We start from the raw sequence: 19,665 nt of genomic DNA, 5'->3' as shown, positions 1-19,665 counted from the left end.
GAGGCTTCACAAGTACTGAGCAACAGTCCTCACCATTGTAAGCGATGGAGCGGGAAGCAACAAATCCGTGTGGCAGCATGGCTGGTACCAGCCACATCCATGCTTACCGGACGGCAAGTTCATATCTTTGTCTGCGATGTGCCACACATCATCAAGTGCGTGAGAAATCATCTTCTAAAGCACCAAAGGGGCCAAGTAAGTATAGCCGTGACGAAATATTTTCATTGTCGTGAGGAAAATCTGCTACCATTTTTATTCGTGTTTCAGGCTAGAATGCAACACATAAATTTCGGCCACTATAAGGCTCTGTACGAAACGGAAAGGGACAAGCACCTAAAGGTGGCGCCGAAGTTGAAAGCAGCGCACGTGCAGCCGAATAATCTTCAAAGAATGAATGTACGACTTGCTACGCAGGTAACCGTAAAAACCCGTGCTTAAGGCCTTTGTTTATACCGCCACGTTAGTGTATAAGATGCAATAAATTATTAGGTTCTGCTGTGTAATCAAATATTTACCAAAGAGGAAGTAGCATTGTCATTTGCATTGCTGTCGATTCTTGCAATTTTTATACACGTTGATGAAGTTCTCGAGGTTGGTTGGTGCATTTCATTTATTTTCGTATATGCCACTAGTTTTTGATAATACTGCATTTTTGCTTGTTTTTCGTTGTTGCATTCATGAATTCATGAAATTAACTTCTCTTAAAGTAATGCTCTTTCAATGCATAGATATGCCTTCAATATCGTGTCTAACATTGCTGTCCAGTGCTAGTTTGCGATTGCATTAATTTCCCCTACAAGCAATAAAAATGTTCCTTTTTTTTGTCGAGGAGGGGGACGTGGAGGAGATAGATGACATTTCTCAAGGTCGTAAAGCAAATGGAATAACGACTTCCTGTCATTACGTGCAATAAATTTATTTTTTCTTCTTCAAGAGGCTCACTCTTGCTCTATTTTCACCGTGCGTGTGTTCCTTCCCACTGATTTCTCTTGGAGTCACTTCATTAAATAACTCCACTTACGCGATGTTCAGAAAACATAGTAGTAAAACTTTTTTACATTGATATCAGAGGTAGTGCTGCTGAGTCAAAAGCAGGACACTAAGAAAAACGCTTTTGATTATACGACGACGGAGGCCATTTGCTTGTGTTCTGTGTTCACTATCCCGTTTCACGTGAGTAGCAGACTTGAAGCACTCAGTGAATAGACTGCACAGGCAAACCTGCAGCTTTCTGCATGCAATGCAGGCAATCTGCGCAGTACCGCAGCAAACATGACATTCACTGCGTTCCCTCCTAAGGTAGAGTGCACCCACACACTGAAACTTTGTCTGACCTGTTTACATTATAGGAACTATGCGCTGGAGTACGCGCTACAAAACACAAGCCATTGAGCAAAGCAAGAAACAATGCTCGCGAGCATGTTGACAGCATTTTTGCACTTTTTTTCACAATATTAACAGCCTAATTTTGCATCACACAAACGCGTTCTCCAAGACAGCACATAGGTGTGATGAAGACATAGGAGAAAGACATAAATAGAAGTTTATTTAGAAATACTTGGCATGCAAAAACCCAAATAAATGATAAAAAAGTAAGTGAAAGTATCAGAAGAACCACACACACATACTTACCCCACTTAGGCAAGCAGAACTGGGCCTTTCTGTCTAGTAACCTTTATGTCAGAATAGCTTTATCTGGTGGTGGATAAATCATAGAACATTTGTTGCTTGTGACTGGCACACTGCTCACTTCTTCAGTCACGGAACGATTTGTGAAAGCAGAAAACGCTTCACAAGGACTAAGTTTTGGATTGGGAAGAAATATGTAACTGCAGCAAAAGTTCAAACGCCGGGCAAGTCTCCAACCACAAAGTTTGCATGATGACGACAGTGATACAAGTTCCCCTGAACCTTCGTACAAGCCACAACATGACACTATTTTGTGACACTTGTGCATTGCTTTGAGTCTAAAGTGGCTTGTTACAGTTCCAAACATCAGCTTGCATACCTAGCGTGTAAAAACTCCTTAACCAAGTAACAGCTGTGATAAAGAGATGACAGGCTGTGGTTGCACTGCGCTGTGCTACAAGATGAAGCTCGACAAGTTAACAGAGCTTACTGGTGTCCACTCGGTGCTCAACTGTCTGAAGTAGATGATCAATACCTCAAAACAAACAACTGCTCTACTTACTCAAACTATCCCACTGTTGTAGTGCTCTCCTGGTGTCCGCATTTTGTTAGTTCTATGCTGTGACTGACTGTAACTCGTATAAACAGCCAGCAAGCTAAAGCATATATCTGAAGAATGCGAATTGTTAAGAGTGGACAACGTGGCCCTGGGAACCGGGTGTGACTCATCGCAAAGCAAGGGATATGACGAGGCCTGGCGCCGGCGGCAGAAGCATAGACGACGACGGCCGGGGCTGTTGCACTCCAAATCACCGAACCTCCGAACCGATCGAAGGAGGGTGTGTCCCACGGACCTGGGAGAAATTACTGTCAGACGAGTGTCGTCGTTAGGCAAAGATGCGGCGAGAACTTGGCACAGCAGCAACAACGCTGGAAGCAGAGATGCACATGAAGCACGGCGGAAGCAGCGGTATACGTTGGCCGAGTCGGCCTTCGGGTCACCGAACGGGATGATGCTACGCAAGGTCACGCTGAGCGAGGCTGCTAATTGAAAGACGCTGTGTCGAATGGGTCTCGTGCTTCGGCCATCCGGCGGGGGAGTTCGAGAAGGTTCAACCACCTGCGAGGAGACTGCGGGATTCTGCTTTCCCACGGAGGCAACGCACAGAACACTTGCGGCAGTGGTCAAGGTGACGCATCTGTGTTTGATGACTGTCTTCCCCTTCTCATCCCCCGAGCTGTGAGAGAGCGAGAGGGCATCAGCACCGCCCTGCCGTGGGTGGTACCGCCAGCGTCATCAATGGCCCATCCGATTGGACAACGTTATTCGAACCAAGTTCCCCAGTCAGGGATCTAGGGAACGCGAACCGTATTTAACGGGATGTTGTTGTGTGATCGGAGATTCGCATTGCATTCGATTCGATTCTCATCTGTAAATATGTAGAATAAACCCTTCTGTACAGTTTCCTCGATAACGCAGTCCGACATCGTCATTCGGAGCCGGTACCTGCGAGGCTAAACGAGTTAGTCATCTCCAGGACCCCTCCGTCTTCAACTCTGGTTCCAGCGGTGGGCATGTGGCCCCGTTCTCAACACTGGTGGCAGCGGTGGGATATTGTGGCCCCGTTCCTAACACTGGTTGGCAGCAGCTGGGATGGACCGTGCGACATCGTGCTTTCTCCACGGGTGAGCGTTTTGGCTTTTGCTATGGGATTCGCCAGGCTTTAAGATTCAGAGAATAATCTTGACTGGGAATCAGGGCTTTGTCGTTTGAGAGGGGTTATTCTCAAGGCATTGTTGTGTTAGCAGAGCCAGAGCGGAGAAAGCGTTGTCATGGACCTAATGAGGTTGTACAAGTCGGACTTGCTGTTGATATGCGAGGAACTGTCGGTTGAAGTGCCTAGCAAACTAACCAAAATTGAATTGGGCGAATTCATTCTTAAACAAGTCAAGCATAACGATCAGTTGCTGGTAGATACGTGGAATTTGGTACAAGGGGAAAAAGCCCGCAAAGTAAAAGCCGACCAGGAGGCTAAAGAGAAAGCCGACCGGGAGGCTAAAGAGAAAGCCGACCAGGAGGCTAAAAAGGAAGCTGATCGAGAGTGGGAAAAAGAGAAGGAACGGCAACGGCAACAGTGGAAGGTTGAAATTGAAACAAGGAAACTAAAGATATTAGAACTTCAAAACGAAATACGAAGAAAGGGCGGTAGTGTGAGAGCCGGAACTCCTGAAAGAGCAAGCGATGCTTATGAAATAGGTCCGCAGATAAGACCCGAGAAGTCTGTGACCGTAGCCGCGTTGGTAAATCGCGACACCACGAGGGAAGTGGCAGAGAACGCGTTCAATGGGTGCGGTAGTCCAAGGAAAGCCGCAGAATCCGAGACCGTGTCCAGTGTAGTTGGACGTAATGCTAAGAGAGAGCATTCCGAGATAGCGTCTCAACGACACGAGTGCGAGGATTCTCCTCCAAGTGAGGTAGGAGTGGCAATGGACAGCTTTGTCGGGACAGTTACGAGCGCGACCCTTTCAGTAGAGTCGATACAGGCGTCAAACCGGCAGGACCGCGAAAAGGGAGATTTTCCTATCGAGAAAGGTTTCGAAGTAGAAACAGTGGAAACCCCTTTTGAGAGTAACAACCGCGGTAAGAGCGAGTTGGGATGTCACAGTGGCTTCAGTGACAAAGGCTCCGGAGAGGCTACCTTGGCAATGCTGGCGCAAGCAGAAGGCGAGACTGCCGAGCAAAAGGACAGCCAGGCGGGCTCAGTTGTAGCTGAGCACTGCATTAGAGAGAATGGCGCGCACAGCGACAGCCAGGCGGGCTCAGTTGTAGCTGAGCACTGCAGTAGAGAGAATGGCGCGCAGAGCGACAGCCAGGCGGGCTCAGTTGTAGCTGAGCACTGCAATGTAGACAATGGCGCGCAGAGCGACAACCAGGCGGGCTCAGTTGTAGCTGAGCACTGCAATGCAGAGAATGGCGCGCAGAGCGATAGGCAAGCTGGAGAGGACAACTCCCGAGGGAATGAGCTGGGGATCTCAGGGGCAGTTTCATGCCCGTCTGTCAGCTGCGTGGATCTGGCACTCTGCTGCGAAGGCACAGAGGCCAGTTTGGAATTTCATGAATATTTCCGAGGTGCGACGGAAAAACTAGAGATAGCTAGTTGTCATCAGGAGACGCACGCGGCACAGTCTAGGCGCAGAAAAAGGAAAAGGGCAAGAACCAAGAGGAAACGGATCAAATTCAAAGCCCTAAATTTGGTTGCGCAGACAGGGGCGAAAGAAAGAAATGCGGTGGAAGGAAAGGCGAAGCCTTCCCGCGTTGCGCCTCGTAAACTTACGCTTGCAGTTACTGGTCAGGCGGCACGCGAGTCAAAGGCTGACCGCAGTAATGAAAAGGGGAGAGCACGTCTTCCGACCAGAACAAGCGCAAAGTGCTTCAAGGGGCATCGGCCTGTAAGAAAGCCTAGACCGCGATGTCGGGACAAAGAGCCAGTTAGAAAAAAAGCAAAGCGTCCCAAGAGATCAAAAAGCGCAAGGTTGCGCGGTGCTCAGCGCATGCGAACGCAGGCGTCGAACAACCGAGACGACACATGCAGGCGTGTTCGGCGGGCGCACTTGAAATGGAATCGTCCTTCACATTTGGCACCGTATTCTAGGAAGCGCGCATGGCGAATGAGTAGCCGAGCTTCCTGCTTGGGGCGAGAGAAAGAGGCACCTTCTCGCGCTGGTCACTGCTCGTTGTCCAGAGCCAGAGTCGGTTATCGACATTGTAGGAGCGACCAAGGTTTTCGGAGAGCCTCGAGGGGGCGCGGAAACGACAGTGAGAGTAGGGGATCGTTTTTTTCTGCAGCCTTTTGTCACGAGTTGACCGCAGTACAATCAGTCAAAGCGCGACCCCGGCGGGCGCGTCTGAAAGACTAATCCTTTCAACTCGGCGGCGGGGAGTCAGCTTTCCCCCCCGCGTGGCGATTTGAAGTAGCTGTTTTTTTTTTATTCCTCTTTTTTTGTGTGTTTATGAAATCAGGCATGGAAAGGCTGCTTTTTGAGTTAAAACGAGTTGATCGGAGGTTAGTTTTTTTTCCTTACCTTAGACAAGGGCTATGGCGTCACTGAGTTAGAAAGGCTAGGGCGTCACTGAGTTAGAAATCACAGGTGTCGATTTCCCATGCTACCAAGAGATAACGGCCTTCACAGGAGTGCCGCTCGAGTAGAACTACGCTTAGCGTCGCGTAGGCGGAGCGTTGATCTCTTGATTGACTGACACCTTACGAAAAGGGAGCCTCACTGACGTACACTGAAATGACCGAAGAGAAAACTCGTCTGGGGGAAGCGCTCGTGTCCAGACCTTTGATTCGGGCCACTTATTTTGTTAAAGAAGCTCAGTGTGACGCCAGTGATAGAGAACTGGGTGCTATATTAAGACAAGTTGGCGACGGCCACGAAGAGCACCATGTTCAGTACGTCAGCCGCAGGCTGACATGTAGAGAAGCGTTAAGCGCTTTAGACAAAGAGCGCGCGTTTGGTTTAGGCGGCACAGATGTCGGGTTACCAGAGTTACTTGAACGGCGCAAAGTTCATGTTTGAGACTGACCATCGTCTCAAACATGATTATGACAGTTTTGTCCCCCCAAAAATGGTCGCTTGCTTAGACGGAGCCCTGCTCTCCAAAAACAATTTCTTGATGCGTTTCAGGAAGGGAAAACCGCACGGAAATGCTGATGGATTCAGCCGATGGTTGTAGACAGGAGTACTTGGTAGGACCACCTACTGTGTGTGGGTTTTTGTTTTTAACCTTGGTACAAGCAGTCCGTCTTTGGCGATTTCAAAGGGGATATTTTGCGCTTTCTCGGCACCAAAATTGCGCCAAAATTCTGTCATGATTTAGTAAACATTTGTTGTCATTGTGGGAAGCCTGGTGGGTCTTTGGCAAATTCCGAGCGCTTGCTTGTGGGTCAGTGCCCTGTCTCGTGGAACAGTCCACTGATGCCATTCTTTGTTGAATGTTCGAGCTTGGATGCCATTACTGGAAACCAGCCCTTCCACCCGACTCCAGCCTCATCTCTTCCTGCCCAGCGGTCGTGAACGCTGGCCATTCGAGATTTTTCGGGCCGCGGACGAGCTGTTAAGAGTGGACAACGTGGCCCTGGGAACCGGGTGTGACTCATCGCAAAGCAAGGGATATGACGAGGCCTGGCGCCGGCGGCAGAAGCATAGACGACGACGGCCGGGGCTGTTGCACTCCAAATCACCGAACCTCCGAACCGATCGAAGGAGGGTGTGTCCCACGGACCTGGGAGAAATTACTGTCAGACGAGTGTCGTCGTTAGGCAAAGATGCGGCGAGAACTTGGCACAGCAGCAACAACGCTGGAAGCAGAGATGCACATGAAGCACGGCGGAAGCAGCGGTATACGTTGGCCGAGTCGGCCTTCGGGTCACCGAACGGGATGATGCTACGCAAGGTCACGCTGAGCGAGGCTGCTAATTGAAAGACGCTGTGTCGAATGGGTCTCGTGCTTCGGCCATCCGGCGGGGGAGTTCGAGAAGGTTCAACCACCTGCGAGGAGACTGCGGGATTCTGCTTTCCCACGGAGGCAACGCACAGAACACTTGCGGCAGTGGTCAAGGTGATGCATCTGTGTTTGATGACTGTCTTCCCCTTCTCATCCCCCGAGCTGTGAGAGAGCGAGAGGGCATCAGCACCGCCCTGCCGTGGGTGGTACCGCCAGCGTCATCAATGGCCCATCCGATTGGACAACGTTATTCGAACCAAGTTCCCCAGTCAGGGATCTAGGGAACGCGAACCGTATTTAACGGAATGTTGTTGTGTGATCGGAGATTCGCATTGCATTCGATTCGATTCTCATCTGTAAATATGTAGAATAAACCCTTCTGTACAGTTTCCTCGGTAACGCAGTCCGACATCGTCATTCGGAGCCGGTACCTGCGAGGCTAAACGAGTTAGTCATCTCCAGGACCCCTCCGTCTTCAACTCTGGTTCCAGCGGTGGGATAGAAGCCCCATCTTTAACACTGGTTCCAGCGGTGGGCATGTGGCCCCGTTCTCAACACTGGTGGCAGCGGTGGGATATTGTGGCCCCGTTCCTAACAGAATATTTTTTGATTAAACCAAATTTCAAAAAATGAATTCAACCTATGTTTATCATTCTTTTTTGTCATTTTAAACCATGAACTCTAAACCCTCCAACTTAGCAGCAAAATTTGCATGTTGTAACAAAAAATTAATCTTTTCACTGCAGTGTGGTAAATCATATATGTGATGTAAAGTTATGCCACTCTCATTTGTTCATAAGTTCTGCCTTATCACAAGTTGGGACATAATTTGTAAGAATACTTGCATAATCTAACACTGCATCGATATGGTTAATAGCAAAAATAAGATCACTATTTAACAGTTCAAAATTTATTCTATGGAATTATTTAAAATTAGTTCTTAGGGTCACGTGAAGTAATTGTTTTTCATTTCAGAGACTCTTCTGAACACCTTTGTTTTCCGCTGCCAGACACTGTATGAGATGGCATTCATGACGTTCAACGTTCATGTCTTGCAACACCTTGGGCTCGCTCAGCCTTCGTATTTGAGGATGGCAATGGCAGCATTGTGTGGCTTGTGTCATCAGCAAATGGTCTGCCGCACCAAATTACAGAAAGAGTGATCATGCTGCAGAAGCTTCACTGGCTTATTGAAGGCGACCTTCTTACAAATAAGAAAAGCAGGTCTGCAAGGGCTTGATAGGCTACACACCTGTAAAAAGTGCCTTGAAAGTGCATGACCTTTCTCTCTTAGGAAAAGGCAAAGACACAGCCCTCAGCACCTCTGAGCAGGACAAAATTCAGCTTTGCTGTGGGGTTTCTGTGACATGTGGCATGGAATATGAGCAGTTCATAAAGGGCAAGCAGATATATTGCAGCACTGCATATGAGAGACCATCAAAATCAGACACGACTTGTACGGACGGACAGTGGAGACTAGAAGCGCATTGAGAAAATACTGTTCTTGAAGGAAGTGAACAGCTGCATTCTTCTCTGCAGGCCTGTGATCATTTCTGACAACCTGGCTGTTCCCCCTCACATTAGGGAGTGCTTCCTGTCACATGACAGTTTTTGATGTGGTGTTACCAAGAGAGGTGGCTGACACCTGTGTCTCCATAAATTTCGTCAATCAAGAAGAAACGTACATTTGTGGCCTTCCAAACAAAATTGAAAGGGATTGAAACAAACTCTGAAAAGACATTAACGTGCAGAATTAGGCCAGTCAGTACTAGCCCTCTTCACCACTCTCTCTTTGCCTTTCGAAGGGCAACAAGTAAAAGCAGTGTTGGGTGTCTATTGACCTGGCCTGTACCCGCTACTTCGCTCTTCTTGCATCACATGTACACTGCATGCACAGGAAGGGAAGTACAACAAACATAACAGAAATCAGTGCAACTCCATCTAAGTAGCATTCATCATAGTGAAACCGAACATAAGTTATACATGCTAACGAAAATGCAAAGCAGTGTGTGCTATAACTAGCATTTGAAAGCACACCACTAGAGTAGATGCACGTTGTCTTCATTTGTCGTGCACTGTTGTTTTTGTTTCACAGTATATATAATGAAAGGGATACTAGTGACACTCATTTCCTCTTAGAAACGGCATGGATTGCCAGGTTTGCAGAATATGTTCACTATTTTGTATATTTATTTTTTTCCCCTTCAATGTGGCTAGAGGCGACGATTGCATCATTACACATCGGTATACTGCCGCTGAGCCCAGCAATGAAGCTGGGTGCTGAAGTCTGCTTATCCATGTCTAGCTAAATGGCTTTGGCAGATGGCTCAAAATGCGATGCAAGATTGTTGTCAGTGGTAGCAACGAGCATGGCAGCCAATGAGCTGCCAAGTGTTTGCTCCTACATTTTATGGAGAGTCAAGAGCTGCAGTGCACAACTAAATGGCTAGAGTATGCTGTGCTGTTTAATCTACAAAATGTGCATTCAAAAGGAAAGTTATTTTTGTTTTCTTTGGAGATAGGATTTAACTAATTTTGCTTATTTTGACAAATCTCTGTGAAATTTTGGGTGTAAACTCATATGAAATGCATACAAATTCACAATGCTGGCTTTATAACTATGTTGTCTGTAAGTGCCTGTATGGAGGAAGCTATTACTGCACTAAGCTACTACTGCACTAAGTTACACGAACACGTGGACAACGACTGTGGGTGGCAGTGCGAAAAAAGCAGCCTCTCCTCCACTGGCGACAAGGGGGGGGCCATGTGTCAAACCTGCACTGGTGTTTGTAGGCAGCCACCATATGTGCAAATGCACAGAGCTCGTGCTGATGCTTTGGCTGGACATTGGGCAGATGAGGTGATTTTCCCTGCACTCAACAACGAAGGTAATGTGGTTACTACTACACTAAGTTCCATCAAGATGTGGACGACTGTGGGTGGTAGTGGAAAAAAGCAGCCTCTCCTCCACTGGCGACAAGGGGGGCGCCATGTGTCAAACCTGCACTGGTGTTTGTAGGCAGCCACCATATGTGCAAATGCACAGAGCTCGTGCTGATGCTCTGGCTGGACATTGGGCAGATGAGGTGAATTTTCCTGCACACAATAACGAAGGTAATGTGGTTACTACTACACTAAGTTCCATCAAGATGTGGGCAACGACTGTGGGTGGCAGTGCGAAAAAAGCAGTGTCTCCACCACAGGCGACAAGTGGTGGGCCACATGCCAAACCATCCACTCGGAGTGGTAAGCGGCAGCGGCGGCCATCTGGGCAAACACGTTGCGCTCGTTCTCCAGCAGTTGTCGGCGGTGTGGGAGTGTACCACAAGGACTGCCGTATCGTGTCCATTGGCGCACTGCAGCACCCAGTCTTGTTCAGAACGACTGTTGCAGGCAGTCTGAACCAGGCAGCACAGTGCAGGCATCAAGGCAGCGCAGCCTTTCATGCCAGACAGCGAACCTACATTTAGATGTAGAGAACGTGAAGAGTAGCAACGCTTTGCAGACACACCAGCACCCCGCAAAGTTTGTCTTGAAAGCTGTAAAAAGTGTTGTCCGAGCAAAACGGGGCACTGTGCAGTCCCAGGAAATGAAGAGACAAGTGTAGTGGGGGCACGGAATCCTTGCAGCAAGCAATCAAAGAACATGCGCCGTGTATTTGCCCCTGCACTTGTTGGCGGTGTCTGGATCAGTCAGAAGGCGCACAAAGGTGCCGCTCACTATTCCAAAAAAACCACCTAGGGTTCCCCAGCACTGCACTGGCACTACAACAGAGATGCCCAGATCTGTGGCTTGCATTCTGGGGAAGGAAAAGGCAATGGGTCATCCAAACGTTGCTGCCACCGAGGCCAGCAGCATGAAAGTAAACATCAGCTATTTTATGGCTAAGAACAGTAATAAAAATGAAGAGGCCACAAAGCGCAATGCTGCACTCAGTACGAAGGCAAGAGCTGAACAAGCTGTGCCTGCCATGGAAGTGACAGGACACGGCTCGGGATGTGGGTTTGTTGTTGTGGGTGCAAATCAAGAAGAAAGTGCTGCCTTGCCATGGCAGAATGGCATTTTGCCATGGCAAAATGGCACAAGCTCAGGATTCAGGCGTTGCAGATGCGGCTGAGGCAGGGAGTGGGGAGTGCAGCATTAGCCGCCATCCAGAACAGAGCCATCTAGTTATAGCACAAAAGAAACTAAAAATCCAACACTGTGTCAAATTGGAAGAGGAGGAGGTGTAAACCTCTCCAGAGGTGCCAAATATAATACATACAGAGAATTCAAGGTCAGCTCTGAGCAGTGGAAAAACAAAGGATTCCACCCAACTGCATTTCAAATTCCGACAAAAACCCAATTGATTTTGTGAAAGAGGAAAGTGAAGGAATATTTCTATACATACACATTACTTTCATTTGTTGTTACGCGGGTCAACCCAATATCAGGGGGAAGAGCATCCGGCCAAATCAACATTATGGATCAGGCTGCCAGGCAAAATGAAAACTTGTGCTTCGGCCTCCTCCAAACCCATTCTATGAAATTACAAGCACAGAAGAGGATCACAACCACAAAACAGGTTCTCAAGTTTTCATGTGGCACTCAAAATACCGTGTGTTAACGTCTTCTGAAAAAATGATATAGCAGATGTGATTTCTTGCAATGCAAACCCAGAAGACATCAAGGAAGCTGTTTTTAGGAATACAGAAAAACTGATGACATCTTAGGACATTAGAAACCTGAAGCACAGGGTAGGTCATAAAATAGAAAACACTGCATATCATGGTCAGCATTTGTTGTAAGAGTTAGAGAAGCTTGTTTCTAGTGAAATGGGGTGGAAGATTCACGTTGAACAAGGTACTAATGGAGACTTGTTGCTCATACTGCTCCAATCAAAGCTTATGACCCAGTTAGAAGAAAAGTACCCGGAGGTATTATTCTCTGATGACACCTATAAAATAAAGAGCGAAGGTTATGTCTTCTACTCAGTGCTTTGTGAGGACGGAAGTCATGGGAGGCCCATATGTTATGCATTTGTTCAGCGAGAGACAACTGAAATCCTAAAATTATTCTTAGATACTTTTCTAGAGCTATATCCAGTTTTTAAGCAATAAGCAAAAGTGCAAGGTTGCAATGATGGATGAAAATTTCACTGAAATGAACTTAATCACTGAAATTTTGCCTCAGTGCAGAATCTTCCTGTGCTCTTCGCATGTTTTGAAGTACCTGCATAATAAAATTGCCCAGCACAGTTCGAACATCATGGATAAGAGTAATGTGAAAAGCATGATTACCAAATTAGCTTTCACTTGAGATGTTGGCATTCATGAAGAACAGCTCCTCGATCTGAAAACTGTACTGAAAGATGATAAAACTCTTCTTGCACATTATTATAAAAACTGGCATAGCTGTAAGACTATGTGGGTTCATGCCTATCGGAGCAATGTGTGCACTTTAGGAAATAATACAAATAGGATGGGGAGTCATAACCAAAAGTTGACGAGATTTCTGAGGCGTGAAATGCAGCTAGTGGAGGCAGTGAGAGGTCTGATAAAATACAGCAAACACGATGCCCTGTGAGTCAGTCATGCTCAATTCAAAGAAACTAAAGTTGGCATTGACACTCGCCACACTAACAAATTTTATTTGCAGGCGTCAGCAGAATGCACACAATATGCAAGGGAACAGGTGGCCAAACAATCTGAAATGTTCATTGAAGAACCTGGAAAGTGTATGATATCCAATGACCAGGAATTGGTCCATATAAGTACTAAATGTTACACAGTTACCAACAGCATGACAGTGTGCACGTGCACATTTAACAGACAGTAAGGGCTGCCATGTAGGCAGATTTTTGCAGTACGAGCAAAACAAAATGTAGAGCTTTTTGATAAAAGATGTGTTTCACAGCGATGGTTAAAATCGAACTTCATACAAACTGATGTCCCTTTCCCGCATCAAAACATAGATATAACTTTCAGCGACGCAACAAAGGCAGATCTAAAGCTTGATACCATAGAAGCTAGGCATAAATATGCGAGTAAACATTTCTCGTCATCTGCAAGCATGTTAGCAGAATGCAGTAAATGTGAATTTATGGAAAAGATGAGAGAGTGTGACAAATTTTTTGACAAAGTTATGGCTCATGCCACAAATAAATAAATGTTTTCAGTGGCAGATGAAACAGTAAAAAACTGTAAGCAAGTAGAAAAGCATCAAAACACAGTGTGTGTTACGGAAGCATGTGATGATACAGATAGTGACAGGAGTCAACTTCAAAGCGGCAAGTTGTGGAGCGCGATGATTGTCAAGACACTACAATTCAGGGTCAAATAACTTCTGAAACTCATACAGCTGGGCCAAACATGACTCCTACGCCCGTGCATCCTTCAACGGAGCCAGCAGTCATGACCCTTGCTCTTGTGAAGTTGTTTCATGGCCGAGCAAGTAACAAGAGAGTCGCACCACAGAAAAAGCAGCTGAGAAAAAAGATGTGCTTTGAGATCAGCGTTCTAAGTAGTGTGCAGCAACAGGCTTCAGCGTGCGACATGCAGCATAACAAAGAGTGGCACGATGATGACACTGCTGTTTTTACTGAAGCCGTTCTCAATCGCACGAGCTGGAATCCCTACAAAATAACCTCTATGGATGTAAAGGATTTGCAAGGCACAGGGTGACTGTCAGACAATATCACAAATGCCACGCAATGTATAATTTCTAAGAGATTTCCAGAAAAGATGTGGGTTTCAGGACACTCTGGGCAAAAAGTGCAATTCAAGAAACAGGGCAACTTTATCAAAATTCTGTACATTCCATTTCCTGAGCATTGGGTCACAGTGAGCAACTGTGGAGGCTCTCCTAATACAGTTTTTATGTATGATTCACTATATGAGGACGTTCCACTCAGTGCAATGCACCAGGTAATGAATATGATGGATCTTCTAACTATATAATTGTCCATGTGAAGACAGTAATGTGGTTACTAATAGACTAAGTTCCACCAAGATGTGGGCAACGGCTATGGGTGGCAGTGTGAAAAAAGCAGCGTCTTCTCCAGTGACGACATGTGGCGGGTCAGGAGTCAAACCATCCACTGGTAGTGGTAGGCGGCGGCGGCGGCCATCAGGGCAATCACGTTGCGCTCGTTCTCCAGCAGTTGTCGCCGGTGTGGGAGTGTACCACAAGGACTGCCGTACCGTGTCCATTGGCGTGCTGCAGCATCCAGTCTTGTTGAGAACAACTGGTACAGGCAGTCGGAACCAGGCAGCACAGTGCAGGCATCAAGGCAGCACAGCATTTCATGCCAGACAGCGAACCTACATTTAGATGTCAAGAGCGTCAAGAGTAGCAACGCTCTGCAGAGACACAGTAGCACACCCCAAAGTTAATGTTCAAAGCTGTAAGGAGGCGTATTGTCCGAGTGCAGAAGGGCACTGTGCGCTCCCAAGAAATCAAGAGACGGGTGTAGTGGGGGACGGCATGCTTGCCGCAAGCAATTAAAGAAAATGTGCCGCACATATGCCCCTGCACTTGTTGGCGTTGTCTGGATCAGTCAGAAGGTGCACAAAGGTGCCACTCACAATTCCCAAAACATAGCTACGGTTCCCCAGCACTGCACTGGCACTACAACAGAGAAACCCTGACCTGTGGCTTGCATTCTGGGGAAGGAAAAGGCAATGGGTCATCCAAACGTTGCTGCCACCGAGGCCAGCAGCATGAAAGTAAACATCAGGTATTTTATGGCTAAGAACAGTAATAAAAATGAAGAGGCCAGAAAGCGCAACGCTGCACCCATGGTTAGTACGAAGGCAGGGGCTGAACAAGCTGTGCCTGTTATGGAAGAAGTGACAGAACACGGCTCGGCATGTGGGTTTGTTGTTGCAGGTGCAAATGAAGAAAAAAGTGCTGTCTTGCCATCTTGTGCAAGCAGAGGCAACACATTGGTGGGCAATAGTAGGGCCATTTTTTTTTAACTACATTGGCTACACTAGTGTAGCCAGTCCATCATAAAATCATTTTTTTTTGCCAGTGTAAAAATAGTGTAGCTCTGCCCACCTAATGAACGCATTTTTTTTAACAAAAAGTGCAGCTTGCAAACTACACTTTTTACACTGCGATTTTTACAAGCGTAGCTAGCAGACGACAGAAAAGATGCGGGGTTTTTGAACACACAATGCCATATTTGAAATGGCAGCCGTGACCGCGACGGATGCTCGCCCCAATGGACCACGTCGTAAATATATGAGCGGAAGACAGCACCGAACTGCAGGCACGGACGTGCATCACGGAAGATGGACAACTTATTCTTCACGAGAATAAGCTCGTTTATATTACCAACGGTGAGTATACGAACTTTTTTTCTGCTCTAGATTACAGACTGCCGGCAGTCTCAGTTTGCAGCAAAAACAAAAAGATTGTAGGAGATCAACGCATTTGATGTTTTGCCCATTTGCACCACGACGTGCGTGTGTGTGTGCAGTCGGCGACCCTGTCCTCATCGCACCTGGAAACGCTAGGCTTCACGTCGAGCAGAGTGCGACATCAGTAGTCTTGCAAGCGTCTGCTCCAGCCCTTTCCAGCCGCACCGCCACCTGAAGAGGAGCTATGGACACCTGCCAAGACCGCCTTGCTAACGGAGCTCTTGAAGGTAAGAGAATTTTCTGGCCTTATGAGACCTAGAGAGACCAAACTTCTCCAATAAACGTTCGAATATACGATATGCGCATAAAAAAAATCATTGGAAAACAGCACAGTGTGCGACCACTTTTTTTGGCAGGGCCTGGCCGCAAGCAGTCAAGCACAGAGTACATATCTTTCAGTTCATGATCAAAAAATGGTTTGAACAGAAGGGACATAAATGTGCTGTTGCATATTGTTGTACCACTGAACAGTGATAGATATATAAATTTTGTATAAATTGCCTGTTTGTAGTATCTCTAAATTAATCATGGACGTGGTTCTAGCTGATACGTAGGTTTCGTCTTAGACATCACCAGACATCAAGCAGAGGCAACACAATGGTGGGCAATAGTAGGACACTTAAGCACTCGGTTGGCGGGGAGCTTTGTACGCAACGTGACAAAATGGCACAAGCTCAAGATTCAGGCGTTGCAAATGTGGCTGAGCCAGGGAGTGTGGAGTGCAGAATTAGCCGCCATCCAGAACAGAGTAGCCTGCCATCGAGTTATAGCACAAAAGAAACTAAAAAGTCCAACACTGTGTCAAATTGGAAGAGGAGGAGGTGTAAACCTCTCCAGAGGTACCAAATTTAAAACATACAGAGAATTCAATGTCAGCTCTGAGCAGTGGAATAATAAAAGATGCCACCCAACTGCATTTCAAAATCCGACAAAAAGCCAATTGATTTTGTCAAAGACAAAAGTGAAAGAATATTTCTATACATACACATTACTTTCACTTGTTATGCGAGCCAACCCAATATCAGGGGGAAGAGCATCCGGCCGAATCAACATTATGGATCAGGCTGCCAGGCAAAATGAAAACTTGTGCTTCGGCCTCCTCCAAACCCATTCTATGAAATTACAAGCACAGAAGAGGATCACAACCACAAAACAGGTTCTCAAGTTTTCATGTGGTACTCAAAATACCGTGTGTTAATGTCTTCTGAAAAAATGATATAGCAGATGTGATTTCTTACAATGCAAACCCAGAAGACATCAAGGAAGCTGTTTTTAGGAATACAGAAAAACTGATGACATCTTAGGACATTAGAAACCTGAAGCACAGGGTAGGTCATAAAATAGAAAACACTGCATATCATGGTGAGCATTTGTTGTAAGAATTAGAGAAGCCTCTTCCTAGTGAATTGGGGTGGAAGATTCACGTTGAACAAGGTACTAATGGTGACTTGTTGCTCATACTCCTGCAATCAAAGCTTATGAGCCAGTTAGAAGTAAAGTACCCGGAGGTATTATTCTGTGATGGCACCTATAAAATAAAGAGAGGTTATGTCTTGCATTCAATGCTTTGTGAGGACGGAAGTCATGGGAGGCCCATATGTTATGCATTTGTTCAGCGAGAGACAACAGAAATCCTAAATTATTCTTAGATACTTTTCTAGACCTATATTCAGTTGTTACCCAAAAGTGCAAGGTTGCAATGATGGATGAAAATTTCACTGAAATAAACATAATCGCTGAAATCTTGCCTTAGTGCAGAATCTTCCTGTGCTCTTGGCATGTTTTGAAGTACCTGCCTAATAAAATTGCCCAGCACAGTTCGAACATCATGGATAAGAGTAATGTGAAAAGCATGATTACCAAATTAGCTTTCACTTGAGATGTTGACATTCATGAAGAACAGCTCCTCGATCTGAAAACTGTACTGAAAGATGATAAAACTCTTCTTGCACATTAGTATAACAACTGGCATAGCTGTAAGACTATGTGGGTTCACGCCTATCGGAGTAATGTGTGCACTTTAGGAAATAATACAAACAATAGGATGGAGAGCCACAACCAAAAGTTGACATTTCTGAGGCGTGAAATGCAGCTAGTGGAGGCAGTGAGAGGTCTGATAAAATACAGAAAACACGATGCCCTGTGAGTCAGTCATGCTCAATTCAAAGAAACTAAAGTTGGCATTGACACTCGCCACACTAACAAATTTTATTTGCAGGCGTCAGCAGAATGCACACAATATGCAAGGGAACAGGTGGCCAAACAATCTGAAATGTTCATTGAAGAACCTGGAAAGTGTATGATATCCAATGACCAGGAATCGGTCCATATAAGTACTAAATGTTACACAGTTACCAACAGCATGACAGTGTGCACGTGCACATTTACCAGACAGTATGGGCTGCCATGTAGGCAGATTTTTGCAGTACGAGCAAAACAAAATGTAGAGCTTTTTGATAAAAGATGTGTTTCACAGCGATGGTTAAAATTGAACATCATACAAACTGATGTCCCTTTCCCGCATCAAAACATAGATATAACTTTCAGCGACGCAACAAAGGCAGATCTAAAGCTTGATACCATAGAAGCTAGGCATAAATATGCGAGTAAACATTTCTCGTCATCTGCAAGTATGTTAGCAGAATGCAGTAAATGTGAATTTGTGTAAAAGATGAGACAGTGTGACAAATTCTTTCACAATCTTATGGCTTACGCCAGAAATAAATGTTTTCAGTGGCAGATGAAACAGTAAAAAACTGTAAGCAAGTAGAAAAGCATCAAAACACAGTGTGTGTTACGGAAGCATGTGATGATACAGATAGTGACAGGAGTCAACTTCAAAGCGGCAAGTCGTGGAACGAGATGATTGTCAAGACACTACAATTCAGGGTCAAATAACTTCTGAAACTCATACAGCTGGGCCAAACATGACTCCTACGCCCGGGCATCCTTGAAAGGAGATAGCAGTCATGACCCTTGCTCTTGTGAAGTTGTTTCATGGCCGAGCAAGTAACAAGAGAGTCGCACCGCAGAAAAAGCAGCTGAGAAAAAAGATGTGCTTTGAGATCAGCGTTCTAAGTAGTGTGCAGCAACAGGCTTCAGCGTGCGACATGCAGCACGACAAAGAAGAGTGGCACGATGATGACACTGCTGTTTTTACTGAAGCCGTTCTCAATCGCACGAGCTGGAATCCCTACAAAATAACCTCTGTGGATGTGAAGGATTTGCAAGGCTCAGGGTGACTGCCAGACAATATCATAAATACTGCACAATTTATAATTTCTAAGAGATTTCCAGAAGAGATGTGGGTTTCAGGACACTCTGTGGGCAAAAACTGCAATTCAAGAAACAGGGCAAATTTATCAAAATTCTGTACATTCCATATCCTGAGCATTGGGTCACAGTGAGCAACTGTGGAGGCTCTGCTAATACAGAATTTATGTACGATTCACTATATGAGGTCAATCCACTTAGTGGAATGCACCAGGTAATGAATATGATGGATCTCACTTCTATCTAAATGTCCATGTAAAGCCAGTAATGTGGTTACTACTATGGTTACTAGTATGGCTACTACTAAGTTCCACCAAGACGTACGCAACGACTGTGGGTGGCAGTGCGAAAAAGAAGCCTCTCCGCCACAGGCGACAAGTGGTGGGCCACGTGCCAAACCATCTACTCGGAGTGGTAAGCGGCAGCGGCGGCCATCCGGGCAAACACGTTGCGCTCGTTCTCCAGCAGTTGTCGGCGGTGTGGGAGTGTACCACAAGGAGTGCCGTATCATGTCCATTGGCGCACTGCAGCATCCAGTCTTGTTCAGAACGATTGGTACAGGCAGTCGGAACCAGGCAGCACAGTGCAGGCATCAAGGCAGCACAGCATTTCATGCCAGACAGCGAACCTACATTTAGATGTTGAGAACGTCAAGAGTAGCAACGCTCTGCAGAGACACACCAGCACCCCCCAAGGAAAGGAGAAACGTGCTGGGGCAGTGAAGCTGACAAATGCTTTGATCCTAGGAGCGCCTTGACCTGGTCAAAGTCCAAGGAGTACAATGGGCTCAATGAGGAATGGATGGTCTTTGCTCGTCACAGCTGCATTTCAACCTGGAGGTGTGGTTGG

General features: G+C 46.3%; 1 long non-coding RNA gene across 2 annotated transcripts in view; it reads right to left on the bottom strand.

Annotated features, from left to right (window-relative positions):
- Positions 1-6,298: 6,298 nt before the first annotated feature.
- Positions 6,299-19,665, bottom strand: part of LOC149361169 (uncharacterized) — a 67,320-nt gene continuing 53,953 nt past the window's right edge. Inside the window, exon 3 of one of the 2 annotated variants that reach the window (XR_016288916.1) lies at positions 6,299-19,444. This is a non-coding gene — a long non-coding RNA (uncharacterized LOC149361169). The remainder of the gene's footprint in view (positions 19,445-19,665) is intronic. The other variant, XR_016288915.1, reaches the window with a different exon arrangement.

The sequence above is a fragment of the Amblyomma mixtum genome, chromosome 2 (assembly GCF_055824585.1).
Source record: "Amblyomma mixtum isolate Tamu chromosome 2, ASM5582458v1, whole genome shotgun sequence".
Taxonomy (NCBI): Eukaryota; Metazoa; Arthropoda; class Arachnida; order Ixodida; family Ixodidae; genus Amblyomma; species Amblyomma mixtum.
This window is presented reverse-complemented; position numbering and strand designations above follow the sequence as displayed.